This window comes from Oryx dammah, unplaced genomic scaffold (genome assembly GCF_014754425.2).
Source record: "Oryx dammah isolate SB20612 unplaced genomic scaffold, SCBI_Odam_1.1 HiC_scaffold_11203, whole genome shotgun sequence".
Classification (NCBI taxonomy): domain Eukaryota; kingdom Metazoa; phylum Chordata; class Mammalia; order Artiodactyla; family Bovidae; genus Oryx; species Oryx dammah.
In genome coordinates, this window is record NW_024080596.1 from 4,002,588 (window position 1) to 4,023,932 (window position 21,345).

Here is a 21,345-nt window from a genome sequence, read left to right on the forward strand (position 1 = left end):
TGTGATAATATAAAAAATATATTGAAGTAAAATTGATTTACAATGTTGAGTTAGTTTCAGGTGTACAGAAAAGTGAATCAGTTATACATATACATTTATTCACTCTTTTTAAAGATTTTTTTTCATATAAGCCATTAGAGAGTATTGAGTAGAGTTTTCTGTGCTATACAGAAGGTTCTTACTAGTTATCTATTTTATATCTGTATATGTCAATCCCAATCTCTCAATTTACTCCTTCCCCACTTCCTGGTAGCCATAAACTTGTTTTATACATCTGTGACTCTACTTCTGTTTTGTAAATAAGTTCCTTTGTACTCTTTTTTTTGCCACCAAAGACGGATGGGTCATGGTGGAGAAGTCTGACAGTATGTGGTCCACTAGAGAAGGGAATGGCAAACCACTTCAGTATTCTTGCCTTGAGAACCCCATTACCGGGGTCCAGCCCCGGTGGATCCAGGGAATTCGAAGGTGGGGACGGCGTCGGCGTCTTTGGAAAAATACATATTTAATTACAGATATATAGAGAGATTAGAAATGGATAGTGTAGTAGGAGAATTAGTGGAGAAAAGAGGCTGAATTTCAGCCAGAGAAACAGGAGCAAGAAAGAAGCGACATGGTGGAATCAGTCTTTCCGGAAACTGATCCGATTTCTTTATTTTGGGGTTTGCTTATATACCTTTTGTTACACGTAGGGATGAATACCGAGTCACACGGGGGTCTTAGGGATATTACATCATCTTCTGGCCATGAGTGAGACCTGCTGACATTCTATGGTCCTTTCTTTCTGATAACCAAAAACCTCATTTCTTCCAAGGGTGTTTTTTCTTAAACCAGGCACCACCCTCCAGATAAAGTTGCATTCCTATAGGGTGAGGGTGTAGTGAGTTACAATCAAGAAAGGAATTTATTTAACCCAAGGTTAACAGGATTAATCTTAAAGGTTAATACCTATCTCTCCTATATGCTTAAAGGTTAATACTTATTTCTCCTATATGTTAGTTATATTCATTATAAGGGCAGGGAACATGGAAATTTAGCAGCAAACATCAGCCCAACAAATGAAAAACCCTTCACCAATATAATTCCTAACCAACTCACTATACTAATAATTTCTAACTCCCCAAAAGAATTTGCCTTTAATAAGTCTAAAACATCTCGTGCCTCTCAGATTTGGAGGCTGTAAACAATCACATGTGGCCGGATGAACCTATACAGGTGGGTTAGATAACCTCCAGAGGAGTCCATAAGCTGAAACACTCTGTCACGCCCAGGAATTTTTATTGCCTTGGAGCTGCACATTTACTCCTTTTCCGAGAGAAATGGTTATGGGGGAGAGCATAAAACAGACTCTGGTTTTGGGGTAGATGCTTGGGAACAGGGGTTTTCCTGAGGCTTGATCACACCTTTGCGTATGCCAAGCCTCCTTCCTCATGACCTTTGCCATGGGCAGAGTTCCTCACGCTGGCCCCCAACACCCCATGAACAGTATGAAAAGGCAAAAAGATAGGACACTGAAAGATGAACTCCCCAAGTTGGTAGGTGCCCAATATGCTACTGGAGATCAGTGAGGAAATAACTCCAGAAAGAATGAAGGGATGGAGCCAAAGCAAAAACGACACCCAGTTGTGGATGTGACTGGTGATAGAAGCAAGGTTCGATGCTGTAAAGACCAATATTGCATAGGAACCTGGAATGTTAGTTCCATGAATCAAGGCAAATTGGAAGTGATCAAACAGGAGATGACAAGAGTGAACATCAACATTCTAGGAATCAGCGAACTAAAATGGGCTGGAATGGGTGAATTTAACTCAGATGACCATTATATCTACTACTGTGGCAGGAATCCCTTAGAAGAAATGGAGTAGCCATCATAGTCAACAGAAGAGTCCAAAATACAGTACTTGGATGCAATCTCAAGAACAACAGAATGATCTCTGTTCATTTCCAAGGCAAATCATTCAATATCACGGTAATCCAAGTCTATGCCCCAACCAGTAATGCTGAAGAAGCTGAAGTTGAACGGTGCTATGAAGACCTACAAGACCTTCTAGAACTAACACCCCCAAAAGATGTCCTTTTCATTATAGGGGACTGGAATGTAGGAAAAAGTAGGAAAAGTAGGAAGTCAAGAAACACCTGGAATAACAGGCAAATTTGGCCTTGGAGTACGGAATGAAGCAGGGCAAAGGCTAATAGAGTTCTGCAAAGAGAACACACTGGTCATAGCAAACACCCTCTTCCAACAACACAAGAGAACTCTACACATGGACATCACCAGATGGTCGACACCAAAATCAGATTGATTATATTCTTTGCAGCCAAAGATGGAGAAGCTCTATACAGTCAGCAAAAACAAGACCAGGAGCTGGACTGTGGCTCAGATCATGAACTCTTTATTGCCAAATTCAGACTGAAATTGAAGAAAGTAGAGAAAACCACTAGACCATTCAGGTATGAACTAAATCAAATCCCTTATGACTATACAGTAGAAGTGAGAAATAGATTTAAGGGCCTAGAACTGATAGACAGAGTTCCTGATGAACCATGGATGGAGGTTTGTGACATTGTACAGGAGACAGGAATCAAGACCATCCCAAAGAAAAAGAAATGCAAAAAAGCAAAATGGCTGTCTGAGGAGGCCTTACAAATAGCTGTGAAAAGAAGGGAAGTGAAAAGCAAAGGAGAAAAGGAAAGATATACCCATTTGAATGCAGAATTCCAAAGAATAGCTAGGAGAGATCAGAAAGCCTTCCTCAGCGTTCAATGCAAAGAAATAGAGGAAAACAATAGAATGGAAATACAAGAGATCTCTTCAAGAAAATTAGAGATAACAAGGGAACATTTCATGCAAAGATGGGCTCAATAAAGGACAGATATGGTAGGGACCTAACAGAAACAGAAGATACTAAGAAGTGGCAAAAATAGAAGAAGAACTGTACAAAAAAGATCTTCACATCCCAGATAATCAAGATGGTGTGACCACTCACCTAGAGCCAGACATCCTGGAATGTGAAGTCAAGTGGGCCTTAGAAAGCAACACTAAGAACAAAGCTAGTGGAAGTGATGGAATTCCAGTAGAGCTATTTCAAATCCTGAAAGATGATGCTGTGAAAGTGCTGCACTCAATAGTCCAGCAAATTTGGAAAACTCAGCAGTGGCCACAGGTCTGGAAGAGGTCAGTTTTCATTCCAATCCCCAAAAAAGGAAATGTGAAAGAATGCTCAAACTATCACACAATTGCACTCATCTCACACGCTAGTAAAATAATGCTTAAAATTCTACAAGCCAGGCTTCAGCAATATGTGAACCATGAACTTCCAGATGTTCAAGCTGAATTTAGAAAAGGCAGCGGAACGAGAGATCAAATTGCCAACATCTGATGGATCATCGAAAAAGCAAGAGAGTTCCAGAAAAATATCCATTTCAGCTTTATTGACTATGCCAAAGCCTTTGACTGTGTGGATCACAATGAACTGTGGAAAATCTAAAAGAGATGGGAACCCCAGACCACCTGACCTGCCTCTTGGGAAACCTATATGCAGGTCAGGAAGCAACAGTTAGAACTGGACCGTGAACGACAGACTGGTTCCAAATAGGAAAAGGAGTACGTCAAGGCTGTATATTGTCACCCTGCTTATTTAACTTATATGCAGAGTATATCATGAGAAAAGCTGGGCTGGAGGAAGCACAAGCTGGAATCAAGATTGCCGGGAGAAATATCAATAACCTCAGATATGCAGATGACACCACCCTTATGGAAGAAGGTGAAGGAGAACTAAAGAGCCTCTTGATGAAAGTGAAAGAGGAGAGTGAAAAAGTTGGCTTAAAGCTCAACATTCAGAAAACTAAGATCATAGCATCCAGTCTCATCACTTCCTGGGAAATAGATGGGGAAAGAGTGGAAACAGTGGCTGACTTTATTCTTCTGGTCTCCAAAATCACTGCAGATGGTGATTGCAGCCATGAAATTAAAAGACATTTACTCCTTGGAAGGAAAGTTATGACCAACCTAGATAGCATATTGAAAAGCAGAGACATTACATTGTCAACCAAATTCCGTCTAGTCAAGGCTATGGTTTTTCCAGTGGTCATGTATAGATGTGAGAGTTGGACTATAAAGAAAACTAAGCACTGAAGAATTGATGCTTTTGAACTGAGGTGTTGGAGAAGACTCTTGAGAGTCCCTTGGACTGCAAGGATAGACAACCAGTCCATCCTAAAGGAGATCAGTCCTGGGTGTTCATTGGAAGGACTGATGCTGAAGCTGAAATGCCAATACTTTGGCCACGTGATGCTAAGAACTGACTTATTTGAAAAAACTAGATGCTGGGAAAGATTGGGGGCAGGAGGAGAAGGAGACAACAGAGGATGAGATGGTTGGATGGTGTCACCGACTCAATGGACATGAGTTTGGGTGAACTCTGGAAGTTGATGATGGACAGCGGGCTTGGCATGCTGTGATTCATGGGGTCGCAAAGATTCGGACACGACTGAGGGGCTGAACTGAACTGAACTGTATCCTTTTTTTTAGATTCTACATATAAACAATATCAAAAGATATTTGTCTTTATGTCTGTCTTACTTCACTCAGTATGACAATCTCTAAGTCCATCCATGTTGCTGCAAATGGCATTATTCTTTTTTTTTTTTTTTTTTTATGACTAAGTACTATTATGTTGACATCTTCTTTATCAGTTCCTCTGTTGATGGTCATTTAGTTTTCTTCCATGCCCTGGATATTGTAAATAGTGCTGCAATGAACAAAGTGGTGTGCATGTCTTTTTGAATTATGGCTTTCTCTGAGTATATGCAGAGAAGGCAATGGCATCCCACTCTGGTACTCTTGCCTGGAAAATCCCATGGATGGAAGAGCCTGGTGGGCTATAGTCCATGGGGTCGCACAGAGTCGGACACGACTGAGCGACTTCACTTTCACTTTTCACTTTCTTGTACTGGAGAAGGAAATGGCAACCCACTCCAGTGTTCTTTCCTGGAGAATCCCAGGGATGGGGGAGCCTGGTGGGCTGCCATCTATGGGGTCGCACAGAGTCGGACACGACTGAAGCAACTTAGCAGCAGCAGCTGCTGAGTATATGCTCAGGAATGTGATTGTTGGGTCATATGGTAGTTCTATTTTTAATTTTTAAGAAACTTCCATATAGATCTCCATAGTGGCTGTACCAATTAACATTCCAGCCAGCAGTGTAGGAGGAATCCCTTTATCCCCATGCCCTCTCCAGCATTTATTGTTTGTAGTTTTTTTGGTGATGGACATTTTGACCAGTGTGATGTGAAACCTCATTGTAGTTTTGATTCCCACTTCTCTAATAATTAGGAATTTTGACATGACAAAGGAGTTATGACTATATAATGGAGAAAAGACATTTTATTCAAAAACTGGTGCTAGGAAAACTGGACAACTATATGTAAAAGAACGAAGTTAGAACAGTCCCTAATACTACACACAAAAATAGAATCAAAATGGATTTACAGACCTAAGTGTAAGGCCAGAAACTCTTTGAGGAAAATATAAACAGATCACTCTTTGACATAAATTGCAGTAAAACCTCTTTTGATTAAAGTAAGAAAATAAAGACAAGAATAAACAAATGGGATTTAACTAAACTTAAAAGCTTTTGCACAGCAGAGGAAATCATAAACAAAACAAAAAGACAACACTCAGAAGGGGAAAATATTTGAAAACAAAACAACTAATAAGGGATTAATCCCCCAAATAGCAAATAGACAAACAGCTCATGCAACTCAAAAAAAAAAAAAAAAAAAGAAAAGAAAAGACAGAAAACAAGTAACTATCAAGAAATGAGTGGAAGATCTAAGTAGATACTTCTCCAAAGACTACCGATAGATGGCCCAAAAGCACATGAAAAGATGCTCAAAATCCATTTTCCCGATCTTGAATGGTTCATTAACCAGTTTAAAGTGTCTCGGAGCAGTGAGAACACGCTTCCCTGGTTTGTATTTTTCACAACATGGACAAATGAGGTAGGTATTTTATGGCCTTGTGAAGTTTCCGATGATGCTATGATTTTGTTAGTAGAACAACGGTTTAATTCATGTACATTGGTGAGTGGTAGCGATTTTAGAGTCTCTGGCAGGACTGGGTTGTTACTTGGTCCAAACCAGAGTTTTCCATTTTTTTTAAACCAGCCACTGTTGAATTTTGAATCTTGTTTTTCTTTTCCTGATGTAATTTTTGGCCTATCTAGCTAGTTTTTCTGAGTTGTCATTTGGAAAAATATCCTTTTGGACCATTACAGAGGTTTGGTTAGTGTTAGCCCCTTTAAGGGAATCATTTCTTGTGGAAATATGAGTAAGGTGATTTTCCTTAGTTCCAGAAAATAAAATATAGAATTCCCCAGAATCTTAATAATAGGCAAAGTAGCAGGTGAAATTATTACAGTTAATAGTTCATGCGCATGTGTGCAAGCATGCTAAGTTACTGCAGTCATGTCCAACCCTTTGCGACCTTATGGACTCCTCTTTCCATGGGATTCTCCAGGCAAGACTACTTGAGTGGTTGCTGTGCCCTACTCCAGGGAATCTTCCCAATCCAGGGATCGAATCTTCATCTGTTATGTCTCCTGCATTGGCAGGCAGGTTCTTTACCACTAGTGCCATCCAGGAATCCCAATTAATGAACATAGGAGGCATTTTAAATTTTATTTCTGCTGGAAGTAAGGAAGTCACATTGCTTCCACAACATTCCAAAACCATGAGCCACTCCAAAAGCATGCCTAATATTGGTATAAGTACCATGAGAAGGCGATGGCACCCCACTCCAGTACTCTTGCCTGGAAAATCCCATGGATGCAGTCCATGGGGTCGCAAAGAGCTGGACACGACTGAGCGACTTCCCTTTCAATTTTCATTTTCATGCATTGGAGAAGGAAATGGCAACCCACTCCAGTGTTCTTGCCTGGAGAGTCCCAGGGACAGGAGAGCCTGGTGGGCTGCTGTCTATGGGGTCATACAGAGTCAGACATGATTGAAGTGACTTAGCAGCACAAGCCAATGGATGATGGTATAATTCAGCTTATTGTTCTGAAATGTGCTGTGCTGTGCTTAAGTCACTGAGTCATGTCCAACTCTTTGAGACCCCATGGACTGTGTAGCCTGCCAGGCTCCTCTGTCCATGGTATTCTCTAGGCAGGAACACTGGAGTGGGTTGCCATGCCTCCTCCAGGGGATCTTCCCAGCCCAGGTGTTGAACCCAGGTCTCCCACACTTCAGGCAGATTCTTTACTGTCTGAGCCACCAGGGAAGCCCAGTTCTACCCTCTAGACGAGAGTTACAAAGGAGTGTCTTTCTCTTTTAAAGGTTTGCATTGAAAAGGTATCATTTCACAATCTTGAATACTCCCGAGATTTGGAACTCTGATTTTGTTCAGACAAAATATGTAATTATTTAATAATTATTAAAGCAATTATTATGGATATTCATATTAAAATGGGATTTGAAACTTATTTTCCAGAGGAAGAGGAAGATGTCATAATTAAAATACAATGATTTGAAAAAACAAAATATGCTCAAACTGGCTGTTGATGGCAGTTTTGATTTACTATAGTACTAGTCGTTGAAATTTCTTTTATAGATTTCATGAAAAATAAAAATGCAGCTAAAACTTGCAGTGGAAGCAAATTTAATATTTTAAACAAACATTCCAATAAAGATTTTAGGAAGCATGTATTAATTGCTTGCTAGGTTTGAGCTCCTAATACCAATTTCTAGAATCACTATATGTTTTAGAAACTTGGCTATATCTTTTTCAGGTATGTTTCACCTGCATTAAGTTTTCAGCTTCTGATTCCACCCTCCTTCCTGCTCACCTACTAGATTTAAAGAGGTGACATATATCTGCTAACACTGTTATTCTACTGTCTCCATTAAAATATTGCAATTAGTTTCTTCAACTCTGTCAAATTACTTAAATGGCATAAGTATTTTGAAGTGCGTTATTGAACCTTAGTTCAGTTCATTTCAGTTCAGTCGCTCAGTCGTGTGTGACTCTTTGCGACCCCATGAACTGCAGCACTCCAGGACTCACTGTCCATCACCAATTCCCAGAGTTCACTCAAACTCAAGTCCATCAAATCGGTGATGCCATCCAGCCATCTCATCCTCTGTCATCCCCTTCTCCTCCTGCCCCCAAATCTCTCCCAGTATCAGAGTCTTTTCCAATGAGTCAACTCTTTGCATGAGGTGGCCAAAGTACTGGAGTTTCGGCTTTAGCATCATTCCTTCCAAAGAACACCCAGGACTGATCTCCTTTAGAATGGACTGGTTGGATCTTTTTGCAGTCCAAGGTACTTTCAAGAGTCTTAATGCTATATTTATTAACACAAAACAGTAACAATAAAGCTGACCACATTGTGCTTAAGTTCAGTTCAGGTCAGTCGCTCAGTCGTGTCCGACTCTTTGTGACCCCATGAATCGCAGCACGCCAGGCCTCCCTGTCCATCACCAACTCCCAGAGTTCACTCAGATTAGTGCTTAAGTAGCCATAGGTAAAGGTGCTGCCTCAAAACCAAAAGGAGTTGCAATAGCATACTCAGCAGACTTGCCACAGTCACTTTTCAAATAAGAACTATAAGTAAACCATAAGAAGTCAGTGTTACCCAAGGGAAATTCCTGCAGGTTATTGTGAGGAGTCAGGAGATGTTGCATCAGTGTGAAGTGGCCATGAGACACTTTGTCAGTGACATACGGGAGAAGAGGAGCAGGGTGAAGGTTTTTTGAATGTTGAGTTTTAAGCCAGCTTTTCCACTCTCTTCTTTTACCTTCATCAAAAGGCTCTTTAGTTCCTCTTTGCTTTCTGCCACTAGAGTGATATCATCTGCATATCTGAGGTTGTTGGTATTTTTCCAGGAAATCTTGAGTCTAGTTAGTGATTCATCCAGTCTGGCATTTTGCATGATGTAGTCTGCAGAGGAGTTAAATAAGATGGGTGACAACATACAGCCTTGATATACTCTTTTTCCAGTTTTGAACCAGTCCATTGTTCCATGTAAGGTTCTAACAGCCTTTTCTTGTACTTCACATAAGTTTCTCAGGAGATGGATAAGGTAGTCTGGTATTCCCATTTCTTTAGGAATTTTTCAGTTTGTTGTGATCTACGCAGTAAAGACTGTGTTCAATGAAGTATAAATAGATGCTTCTCTGGAATTTTCTTGCCTTTTCTATGATCCAAAGGATATTGGCAGTTTGGTTCCTCTGCCTTTTCTGAATCCGCTGGTACATCTGGAAGTTCTTGGTTCACCTATTGTTGAAGCTTAGCTTGAAGGATTTTGAGCATTACCTTGCTAGCATGTGCAATGAGTGCACTTGTATGGTAGTTTGAACATTATTTGACATTGCTCTTCTTTGGAATTAGAATGAAAACTGACCTTCTCCAGTCCTACAGCCACTGCTATTTCCCAAATTTGCTGGCATATTGAGTGTAGAACTTTTAACAGTATCTTCTTTTAGGATTTAAAATAGCTCAGCTGGAATTCCATCACCTCCACTTTGTTTGTAGTAATGCGTCCTAAGGTCCACTTGACTTCACACTCCAGATTGTCTGGCTCTAGGTGGGTGACCACTTCATCATGGTTATCTGGGTCATTAAGACCTTTTTTGTATAGTTCTTCTGTGTATTCTTGCCACCTCTTCTTAATCTCTTCTGCTTCTTTTAGTTCCTTGCTGTTTCTGTCGTTTATTGTGCCCACCTTTGCAAGAAATGTTCCCTTAGTATCTCCAATTTTCTTGAAGAGATCTCTAGTCTGTTTCATTTTATTGTTTTCCTCTATTTCTTTGCATTGTTTACTTAAAACTATTTTATTTCTTCTTGTAGTTATCTGGAACTCTTCATTCAGTTGGGTATATCTTTCCTTTTCTCCTTTGCCTTTCTCTTCTCTTCCTTTCTCAGCTATTTGTAAAGGCATTCTCAGCCAACTCTGGTGGCTTGGATGGTAAAGAATCTGCTTGCAATGCAGGAGAACTGGGTTCAAATCCTGAGTTGGGAAGATCCCCTGGGGGAGGGCATGGCAACCTACTCTAGTATTCATGCTGAAAATCACTATGGACAGAGGAGCCTGGTGGACTGCAGTCCATGGGATCCCAAAGAGTCAGACACACCTGAGCGATTAAGCACAGCACACAGATTAGTCAACCACTTTGTCTTCTTGCATCCAGTCAGTTCAGTCACTCAGTCATATCCATCTCTTTGTGACCACATAGACTCCAGTACACCAGGCTTCCCTGTCCATCACCCACTCCCGGAGCTTACTCAAACTCATGTCCATCGAGTTGGTGATGCCATCCAACCATCTCATCCTTCTCCTCCTACCTTCAGTCTTTCCCGGCATCAGGGTCTTTTCAAATGACTCAGTATTTCACATCAGGTGGCTAAAGTATTAGAGTTTCAGCTTCAGCATTAGTCCTTCCAATGAACATTCAGGGTTGATTTCCTTTAGGATTGACTGGTTTTATCTCTTTGCAGTCCAAGGGACTCTCAAGAGTCTTCTCCAACACCATAGTTCAAAAGCACCACTTCTTCAGTGCTCAGCTTTCTTTATAGTCCAACTCTCATATCCATAAATGACTACTGGAAAAACCATAGCTTTGACTAGATGGACCTTTCTTGGAAAAGTAAGTGAGTGAGTGAAGTCGCTCAGTCGTGTCCAACTCTTTGTGACCCCGTGGACTGTAGCCCACCAGGCTCCTCTGTTCATGGGATTCTCCAGGCAAGAATACTGGAGTGGGTTGCCATTTCCTTCTCCAGGGGATCTTCCTAACCCAGGGATCAAACCCATGTCTCCTGCATTGCAGGCAGATGCTTAATGTCTCTCCTTTTTAATATGCTGTCTAGATTGGTCATAGCTTTTCTTTCAAGGAGCAAGAATTTTTTAATTTCATGGCTGCAGCCACCATTTGCAATGATTTTGGAGCCCAGAAAAATAGTCTCTTATTGTTTACCATGAAGTGATGGGACCAGATGCCTTGATCTTAGTTTTCTGAATGTTGAGTTTTAAGCCAACTTTTCACTCTCCTCTTTCACTTTCATCAAGAGGCTCTTTAGTTCTCCTTCACTTTCTGCGATAACAGTGGTGTCATCTGCATAGCTAAGGTTATTGATTCCAGCTTGTGCTTCATTCAGCCTGACATTTTGCATAATGTACTCTGCATATAAGTTAAATAAGCAGGGTGACAATATACAGCCTTGATATACTCCTTTCCCTATTTGCAACCAGTCTGTTGTTCCATGTCCAGTTCTAACTGTTGCTTTTTGAGCTGCATATAGGTTTCTCAGAAGATGGGTAAGGTGGTTTGATATTCCTATCTCTTGAAGAATTTTCCACAATTTGTTGTGATCTACACAGTCAAAGGCTTTGGTGTAGTCAGTAAAGCAGAAGTAGATGTTTTTCTGGAACTCTCTTGCCTTTTTGATCATCCAATAGATGTTAGCAATTTGATCTCTGGTTCCTCTGCCTTTTCTAAATTCAGCTTGAACATCTGGGAGTTCATGGTTCATGTACTGTTTAAGCCTGGCTTGAAAGTAAGCCTGGTGTCTTACTTTCCTAGTGTATGAGATGAGTGCAATTGTGTGATAGTTTGAACATTCTTTCACATTGCCTTTCTTTGGGATTAGAATGAAAACTGACCTTTTCCAGTCCTGTGGCCAATGTTGAGTTTTCCAAATTTGTTGGCATATTGAGTACAGCATTTTAACAGCATCATCTTTCAAGATTTGAAATAGCTCAACTAGAATTCCATCACCTCCACTAGCTTTGTAAGTAATGATGCTTCCTAGGGCCAATTGACTTTCCATTCCAGGATGTCTGGATCGAGGTGAGTGATACACCGTCATGATTATCTGAGTCTTGAAAATCTTTTTTTGTATAGTTCTTCTGTGTATTCTTGCCACATCTTCTTAATATCTTCTGCTTCTGTTAGGTCCATACCATTCTGTCCTTTATTGTGCCCATCTTTGGATGAAATGTTCCCTTGGTATCTGTAATTTTATTGAAGAGATCTCTAGTCTTTCCCATTCTATTATTTTCCTCTATTTCTTTTCATTGATCACTGAGGAAGGCTTTCTTATCTTGCCTTGCTATTCTTTAGACCTCTGCCCTCAGATGGGTATATCTTTTCTTTTCTCCTTTGCCTTTAGCTTCTCTTCTTTTCTCAGCTATTTATTTTATTTTTAAAATTTATTTATTTATTTTTAATTTTTTACTTTACAATTCTGTATTGGTTTTGGCATAGATTGACATGAATCCACCACAGGTAAGGTCTCCTCAGACAACCATTTTGCCTTTTTGCATTTCTTTTTCTAGGGGATGGTCTTGATCACTACCTCCTGTACAATGTTACGAACCTCTGTCCCTAGTCCTTCAGGTAGTCTGTCTCTCAGGTCTAATCCCTTGAATCTATTTGTCACTCCCACTGTATAATTGTAAGGGATTTGATTTAGATTATACATGAATGATGTAGTGGTTTTCCCTACTTTCTTCAATTTAAGTCTAAATTTGGCAATAAGGAGTTCATGATCTGAGCCACAGTCAGCTCCTGGTTTTGTTTTCACTGACTGTATAGAGTTTCTCCATCTTCTGCTGCAAAGAATATAATCAATCTAAATTCAGTATTGACCATCTGGTGATATCCATATGTAGAGTTGTCACTTGTGTTGGTGGAAGAGGGTGTTTGCTATGACCAGTGTGTTCTCTTGACAAAACTCTGTTAGCCTTTGCCCTGCTTCATTTTGTACTCCAAGGCCAAACTTACCTATTACTCTAGGTATCTCTTGACTTCGTGCTTTTGCACCTAGTCCCCTATAATGAAAAGGACATCTTTTTTGGGGTGTTAGTCTTATAAGATCTTGTAGGTCTTCATAGAACAGTTCAACTTCAGCTTCTTCAGCATTCCTGGTTGGGGCATAGACTTGGATTACTGTGATATTGAATAGTTTGCCTTGGAAATGAACAGAGATTATTGTATTGTATTTGAGATTGAATCCAAGTACTGCATTTTGGACTCTTGCTGACTATGAGGGATACTCCATTTCTTCTAAGGTATTCTGGCCCACAGTAGTAGATATAATGGTCATCTGAGTTAAATTCACCCGTTCCAGTCCATTTTGGTTCACTGATTCCTAAAATGTTTTCTTGCATTCAGTTCAATTCAGTCGCTCAGTCGTGTCCGACTTTTTGCGACCCCATGAATCTTAGCATGCCAGGCCTCCTTGTCCATCACCAACTCCCGGAGTTCACTTAGACTCATACCCATTGAGTCAGTGATGCCATCCAACCATCTCATCCTCTGTCATCCCCTTCTCCTCCTGCCTCCAATCCCTCCCAGCATCAGAGTCTTTTCCAATGAGTCAACTCTTCGCATAAGGTGGCCAAAGTATTGGAGTTTCAGCTTTAGCCTCATTCTTTCCAAAGAAATCCCAGGGTTGATCTCCTTCAGAATGGACTGGTTGGATCTCCTTGCAGTCCAAGGGACTCTCAAGAGTCTTCTCCAACACCACAGTTCAAAAGCATCAATTCTTCATGCTCAGCTTTCTTCATAGTCCAACTCTCACATCCACACATGACCACTGGAAAAAACCATAGACTTGACTAGACGGACCTTTGTTGGCAAAGTAACATCTTTGCTTTTCAATATGCTATCTGGGTTGCTCATAACTTTTCTTCCAAGGAGTAAGCGTCTTTTAATTTCATAGCTGCAGTCACCATCTACAGTGATTTTCAGTTCAGTTCAGTCGCTCAGTCGTGTCCGACTCTTTGCGACCCCATGAATCGCAGAACGCCAGGCCTCCCTGTCCATCACCAACTCCCGGAGTTCACTCAGATTCACGTCCATCGAGTTAGTGATGCCATCCAGCCATCTCATCCTCTGTAGTCCCCTTCTCCTCCTGCCCCCAATCCCTCCCAGCATCAGGGTCTTTTCCAATGAGTCAACTCTTCACATGAGGTGGCCAAAGTATTGGAGTTTCAGCTTTAGCATCATTCCTTCCAAGGAAATCCCAGGGCTGATCTCCTTCAGAATGGACTGGTTGGATCTTCCTGCAGTCCAAGGGACTCTCAAGAGTCTTCTCCAACACCACAGTTCAAAAGCATCAATTCTTTGGCACTCAGCCTTCTTCACAGTCCAACTCTCACATCCATACATGACCACATGAAAAACCATAGCCTTGACTAGGCAGAACTTAGTCAGCAAAGTAATGTCTCTACTTTTGAATATGCTCTCTAGGTTGATCATAACTTTTCTTCCAAGGAGTAAGTATCTTTTAATTTCATGGCTGCAGTCACCATCTGAAGTGATTTTGGAGCCCCCAAAAATAAAGTCTGACACTGTTTCCACTGTTTCCCCATCTATTTCCCATAAAGTGATGGGGCTGGATGCCATGATCTTCGTTTTCTGAATGTTGCTCTGTAAGCCAACTTTTTCACTCTCCTCTTTCACTTTCATCAAGAGGCTTTTTAGTTTCTCTTCACTTTTTGCCATAAGGTCATCTAGAGCCAGACATCCTGGAATGTGAAGTCAAGTGGGCCTTAGAAAGCATCACTATTTCAAATCCTGAAAGATGATGCTGTGGAAAACTCAGCAGTGGTTTTGGAGCACCCCCCACAAAATAAAGTCTGACACTGTTTCCACTGTTTCCTCATCTATTTCCCATGAAGTGATGGGACCAGATGCCATGATCTTCTTTTTCTGAATGTTGAGCTTTAAGCCAACTTTTTCACTCTCCTCTACCACTTTCATCAAGAGGCTTTTTAGTTCTTCTTCATTTTCTGCCATAAGGGTGATGTCATCTGCATATTTGAGGTTATTGATATTTCTCCCAGCAATCTTTATTCCAGCTTGTGCTTCTCTCAGCCCAGCGTTTCTCATGATATACTCTGCATATAAGTTAAATAAGCAGGGTGACAATATACAGCCTTGATGTACTCTTTGCGTTAGGACACCATTAATTCCTATCTGGATCTAAGCATAGCCCTTGCTTTGATATCAGAAACCCTAAATAATAACCTGGGTTTGGACAAACTGCAACTTTTCTTTGGTGACCCTAGCCCCTTTAAGGCTGTAATCCTTAGCAAATAAATGCTGTCTTGTAATGAGGCTGGAGAAGGAGATTTGAAAAGCAAATCATTCACCTATTGCAACAAAGTAGATCCTGTAGGAAACACTATCATCCAGATCAGCCTCTAGAATTTGCTAGAAATAAGGACTCGTTAAACCAAAGGCATTACTGTCCTGGTGAATTTGGGGGGCCGCCCACCCCCCAAATACAGGTAAAAGTTGGTTGGATAGGGCTTATCTGCAGGTTCTGTGGTAAAGAACCTTCCTGCCAATACAGGAGACACAAGTACATCCCTGATCCTGGAAGATCCCATATGCAGCAAAACAACTAAGTCCATGAGCCTCAACTATTGAACCTGTGCTCAACAGCCTGTGAACCAAAACTACTGAACCCAGGAAGCCCACGCACTGCAGAGTCACTATAGTGGTAAGTCCATGCACTGCAGAGTCACTATAGTGGTAAGTCCATGCACCACAACTATAGAGTAGCCCATGCAGCAGTGAAGACCCAGCATGGCCAAAAATAAATAATAAAATAAACAAATAAAATTATTTTAAAAAGGTGTTGCCTAGCTTTATCAATAGAAATAGTGAAAAATTTTACTTCCTAAAACCTTCACAGTTGAGATCGTATTTCTGGGGGGAATGGATGTTGGTAAAGTATGGGGGTTAGGAACCATAGCTAATCAAAGGAAATCAATGTTATTCATTGTTTCCAGATTCTGGACAAACACTCATTCAGACACTAAGTTTTCTCACTGGTAAAAAGGAGTGCTATAAGGGCAAGTAAAAGGGATAATGAGATCTTGAGCTTTGTAATTTTTTAGTATGAGATTTTTTCCTTGCAGAGCTTCTTTACTTGTATGTGCGTGTGTGTTTTCAGTCACTTAGTCATGTTTGACTCTTTGTGACTCTGTGGACTGTAGCCTAGTAGGCTCCTCTGTCCATAAGATTTCCCTAGCAAGAATACTAGAGTGGGTTGCCATTTCCTCCTTCAGAGGTCTTCCTGACCAACAGATCCAACTCCCATCTCATGTCTCCTTTCATTGGCAGGCAGATTTTTTACCACTGAGCCACCTGGGAAGCCCTCTTTGCTTATAAGATATTGTTTACTTTTTGAAACAGGTTTTGAGACATCTACATAAATTTTGATGGGAGGTGCCTTCTGAATTTGCCAATATCAGTTGGAGATTTTCCCCATAAAATCTGTGGTGGTGGTACTGGGTATATACCTGGAGAAAATCACAATTGAAAAAGACACATGTACACCAATGTTCATTACAGAACTATTTACTATAGCTAGGACATGGAAACATCTTAAATGTTTAACAACAGATGAATGGAAAAGAAGTTGTTGTACGTATATACAATAGAATATTACTCAGTCATAAAAGGAATGCATTTGAATTATTTCTAGTGAAGTGGATGGACCTAGAGCCTGTTATACAGAGTGTAGTAACTCAGAAAAAAAAAAAGCAAATATTGTATATTAACACATATATATGGAATGTGGAAAAATGTTACTGATGAATGTATTTTCAGGGCAGGAATATAGATGCACACATAGAGTACAGACTTTTGGACATAGCAGGGGAAGAAGAGTGTGGACAAATTGATAGACCAGCACTGAAACATATATATTACCATATGTAAAATAGATAGCTAATGGTTAGTTACTATATAAGATAGAAAGTGCAACCTGTTACTCTGTGACAACCTAGAGGGATGATATTGGGTGGGGAGTGGAAGGGAGTTTCAAGAAGGAAGGAACAAATGTATACTTATGGCTGATTCACAGTGGTGTATAGCAGAAACCAACACAACATTATAAAGTAATTATTCTCCAATTAAAACTAAAAAATTACATACCTGAAAGGCAAAAGGAAAGGATGATAGTTGACTCAATAGGGACAAATAATCAGTCTTTCCAGAATCAGCTCTAGTACTGTCAGAAATAGAGCAAATAAGAGATGCCAAAGGGTCTATTTGTTTAGATTGGTTGCTTTGATGACTATTGTCAAATTCTAGAATTATTTGTACTTTCTGGGAAGGATTCAGCATGTTAATTATTTAAGAACTCTTGGCATAATAAATGGGTAATGGCAGAAAAACTAAAGAGATGCAGATGTGTATATCTTAAAGGGTAGAAAACAAAATGGTATAGATTCAGAGACAAAAATCTTTTGTGGGTCAATATTGATCTCCATTAAAAGCAAGAGAGTTCCAGAAAAACATCTCTTTCTGCTTTATTGACTATGCCAAAGCCTTTGACTGTGTGGATCACAAGAAACTGTGGAAAATTCTGAGAGAGATGGGAATACCAGACCACCTGGCCTGCCTCTTGAGAAACCAATATGCAGTTCAGGAAGCAACAGTTAGAACTGGACATGGGACAACAGACTGGTTCCAAATAGGAAAAGGAGTACATCAAGGCTGTATATTGTCAACATGCTTATTTAACTTATATGCAGAGTACATCATAAGAAATGCTGGACTGGAAGAAATACAAGCTGGAATCAAGATTGCCGGGAGAAATATCAATCACCTCAGATATGCAGATGACATCACCCTTATGGCAGAAAGTGAAGAGGAACTAAAAAACTTCTTGATAAAAGTGAAAGTGGAGAGTGAAAAAGTTGGCTTAAAACTCAACATTCAGAAAATAAAGATCATGGCATCTGGTCCCATCACTTCATGGCAAATAGATGGGGAAACAGTGGAAACAGTGTCAGACTTTATTTTGGGGGGCTCCAAAATCACTGCAGATGGTGATTGCAGCCATTAAATTAAAAGATGCTTACTCCTTGGAAGAAAAGTTATGACCAAGCTAGATAGCATATTGAAAAACAGAGACATTACTTTGCCAACAAAGGTCCGTCTAGTCAAGGCTATGGTTTTTCCAGTGGTCATGTATGGATGTGAGAGTTGGACTGTGAAGAAAGCTGAGTGCCGAAGGATTGATGCGTTTGAACTGTGGTGTTGGAGAAGACTCTTGAGAGTCCCTTGGACTGCAGGAAGATCCAACCAGTCCATTCTGAAGGAGATCAGCCCTGGGATTTCTTCGGAGGGAATGATGCTGAAGCTGAAACTCCAGCACTTTGGCCACCTCAAGTGAAGAGTTGATTCATTGGGAAAGACCCTGATGCTGGGATGGATTGGGGGCAGTAGGAGAAGGGGACAACAGAGGATGAGATGGCTGAATGGCATCACTGATTCGATGGACGCGAGTCTGAGTGAACTCCGGGAGTTGGTGATGGACAGGGAGACCTGGTGTGCTACGATTCATGGGGTCGCAAAGAGTCGTACACGACTGAGCGTCTGAACTGAACTGATTGATCTCCATTAACTGAATGTTTTAATACCCTAAGGCTGGGTCTGCTTTATAGTAGTGGCTTGAGAATCAAGGATGTAGATCCTGTATTAGTTATAATTGGAGGAAATCCAACTCCAATTTGGAGAAAAGTTTCTCCAAGCCAAGTAGAAGAGAACTGGGAAGATCTCCTCTAGTGCTTTGGATTCCTATCACTGAGAATTGAAAGACAGTATTTGAAAGACCAAAGACCATTTAGAGTTCTGAAGGCACCTAACATGCTTTGTTGTTGTTGTTCAGTTGCTCAGTTGTGTCTGACTCTGTGAGCCCATGGATTGCAACATGCCAGACTTCCTGTCCTTCACCATCTCCAGGATCTTGTTCAAACTTATGTCCATTGAGTTGGTGATGCAATCCAACCATCTCATCCTGTGTTATGCACTTCTCCTCCTGCCTTCAATCTTTCCCACAATCAGTTTTTTTTTTTTTCTAATGAGTCAGCTCTTCACATCAGGTGGCCAAAGGGTTGGAGTTTCAGCTTCAGCATCAGTCCTTCTAATGAATATTCAGGGTTGATTTCCTTAAGGATTGACTGGTTTGATCTTGCAGTCTAAGGGACTATCAAGACTCATCTCCAATCCCACAGTTTAAAAACATCAGTTCTTTGGCACTCAGCTTTCTTTATGGTCCAACTCTCACATCCATACATGACTACTGGAAAAACAAAACAAAAAAAAATAACTGACTATATGAAACTTTTTGGCAAATTAATGTCTCCACTTTTTAGTACAATGTCTAGGTTTGCGACAGTTTTCCTTCCAAGGAGCGAACATCTTTTAATTTCATGACTGCAGTCACCATCTGCAGTGATTTTGAAGCCCAAGAAAAGAGTCTCTCACTGTTTCCATTGTTTCCCTATCTATTTGCCATGAAGTGATGAGACCTAAGGCTATGATCTTAGTTTTTTGAATGTTGAGTTTTAAGCCAGCATTTGCATTCTCTTTCACTTTCATTAAGAGGTTCTTTAGTTCGTCTTCATATTCTGCCATAAGGGTGGTTCAATTCAGTTCAGTTCAGTCGCTGAGTCGTGTCCGACTCTTTGTGACCCCATGAACCACAGCACGCCAGGCCCCCTGTCCATCACCAACTCCCAGAGTTCACCCAAACTCATGTCCATTGAGTCGGTGATGCCATCCAACCATCTCATCCTCTGTCATCTCCTTGTCCTCCTGCCCTCAATCCCTCTCAGCATCAGGGTCTTTTCAAATGAGTCAGATTTTCACATCAAGTGGCCAAAGTATTGGAGTTTTGGCTTTAACATCAGTCCTTCCAATGAACACCTAGGACTGATCTCCTTTAGGATGGACTGGTTGGATCTCCTTGCAGCCCAAGGGACTCTCAAAAGTCTTCTCCAACACCACAGTTCAAACACATAAATTCTTCAGTGCTCAGCTTTTTTATAGTCCAACTCTCACATCCATACATGACTACTGGAAAAACCATAGCTTTGACTAGACAGATCTTTGTTGACAAAGTAATGTCTCTTCTTTTTAATATGCCACCTAGGTTGGTCATAACTTTCCTTCCAAGGAGTAAGCCTCTTGTAATTTCATGGCTGTAGTCACCATCTGCAGTGATTTTGGAGCCCCCCAAAATAAAGTCAGCCACTGTTTCCCCATCTATTTCCCATGAAGTGATGGAGCTGGATGTCATGATCTTAGTTTTGTGTATGTTGAGCTTTAAGCCAACTTTTTCACTCTCCTCTTTCACTTTCATCAGGAGGCTTTTTAGTTTGTCTTCACTTTTTTCCATAAGGGTGGTGTCATCTGCATATCTGAGGTTATTGATATTTCTCCTGGCATACTTGACTCCAGGTTGTGCTTCATTTTAAAGTGCTTAAATTTTAATAATCTTTTTTTTCTAATATCTTAGCTCTTTGCAATAATAGGAAGCTACATGGCTTCTGATTTCATTTAGGAGGCTTTATTTACTGAAGTTGAAGATTAAGATTTCAGTGGTCTTTCTTTTAAGTGAGCCCATCTAGAGTTTGAGAGAATTGATTTTCCAGACTAACTATATCTGGAGTAGACATTTTTCCCAGGGGAAAAATCCTGGTTCATCCCATTAATAAACATAGAGTTAAAAACTACTTAGGTGGAACCAAAATCTAAAGAAAGACCAACATTTTCTTTAAAAACAACTTTAATCAGTCAATTGTAGTACCTGAGGTCATGAACAGACTCATCAGATTTTTGTGTGCATGTCTAAATTTTATTCCAATCAACAGATTTTTAGGAAAACCCAAAGAATTGCACATGAAGTCCCCTAGCAATTGCCCGAGCCTGAACATTTAATAAGGTAGTGGACTCCTCTCCTGGTTGTAATTCTACAGACCTCTCAGGATTTTCTCAATCAGCAGTTTTCATCGAATTTCTTGGTCTGGCCTTCCCTAACAAGCATGCAGACTAACTGGTATTCAGTCAGAGAAACCAGGTTGATAAGTTTGAATGACTATATTAAATCCCTCAGCAAATATGTATGACTCTTCTGTTACTTTTTGGGGAAATATTTGAGTATGGCTTACAGTTTACCTTTGTTCACAGAATATAGGAAATTAAGGGGTTTAGCCTCAAAATCCTTAGAAGACTTGATTTTAAAGGAACATATTCTAGCAAGTTCAGAATAAATTGTGTGGAGAGAATTTCAGAGAAAAGGGGAAGTTTGGCTAGATAATTAATATGAAGAAATTGAGGCTATAGAGCAGGTGTAGACAGTATACAAGAAAGGAGGAAAATGGTGCTGGATTTGGTATTTGGCAATGAGGCACCAAGGGAGAGAAGCAAGATGGCTCAGGAGGCAGAACCTGAGATAAGAATCCATGAAAGTAGAGCCTAAGGGTTATTTTTATCTTTCTTTAATTATTTAGTTTGGCTCAGTTAATCTTAAAATCT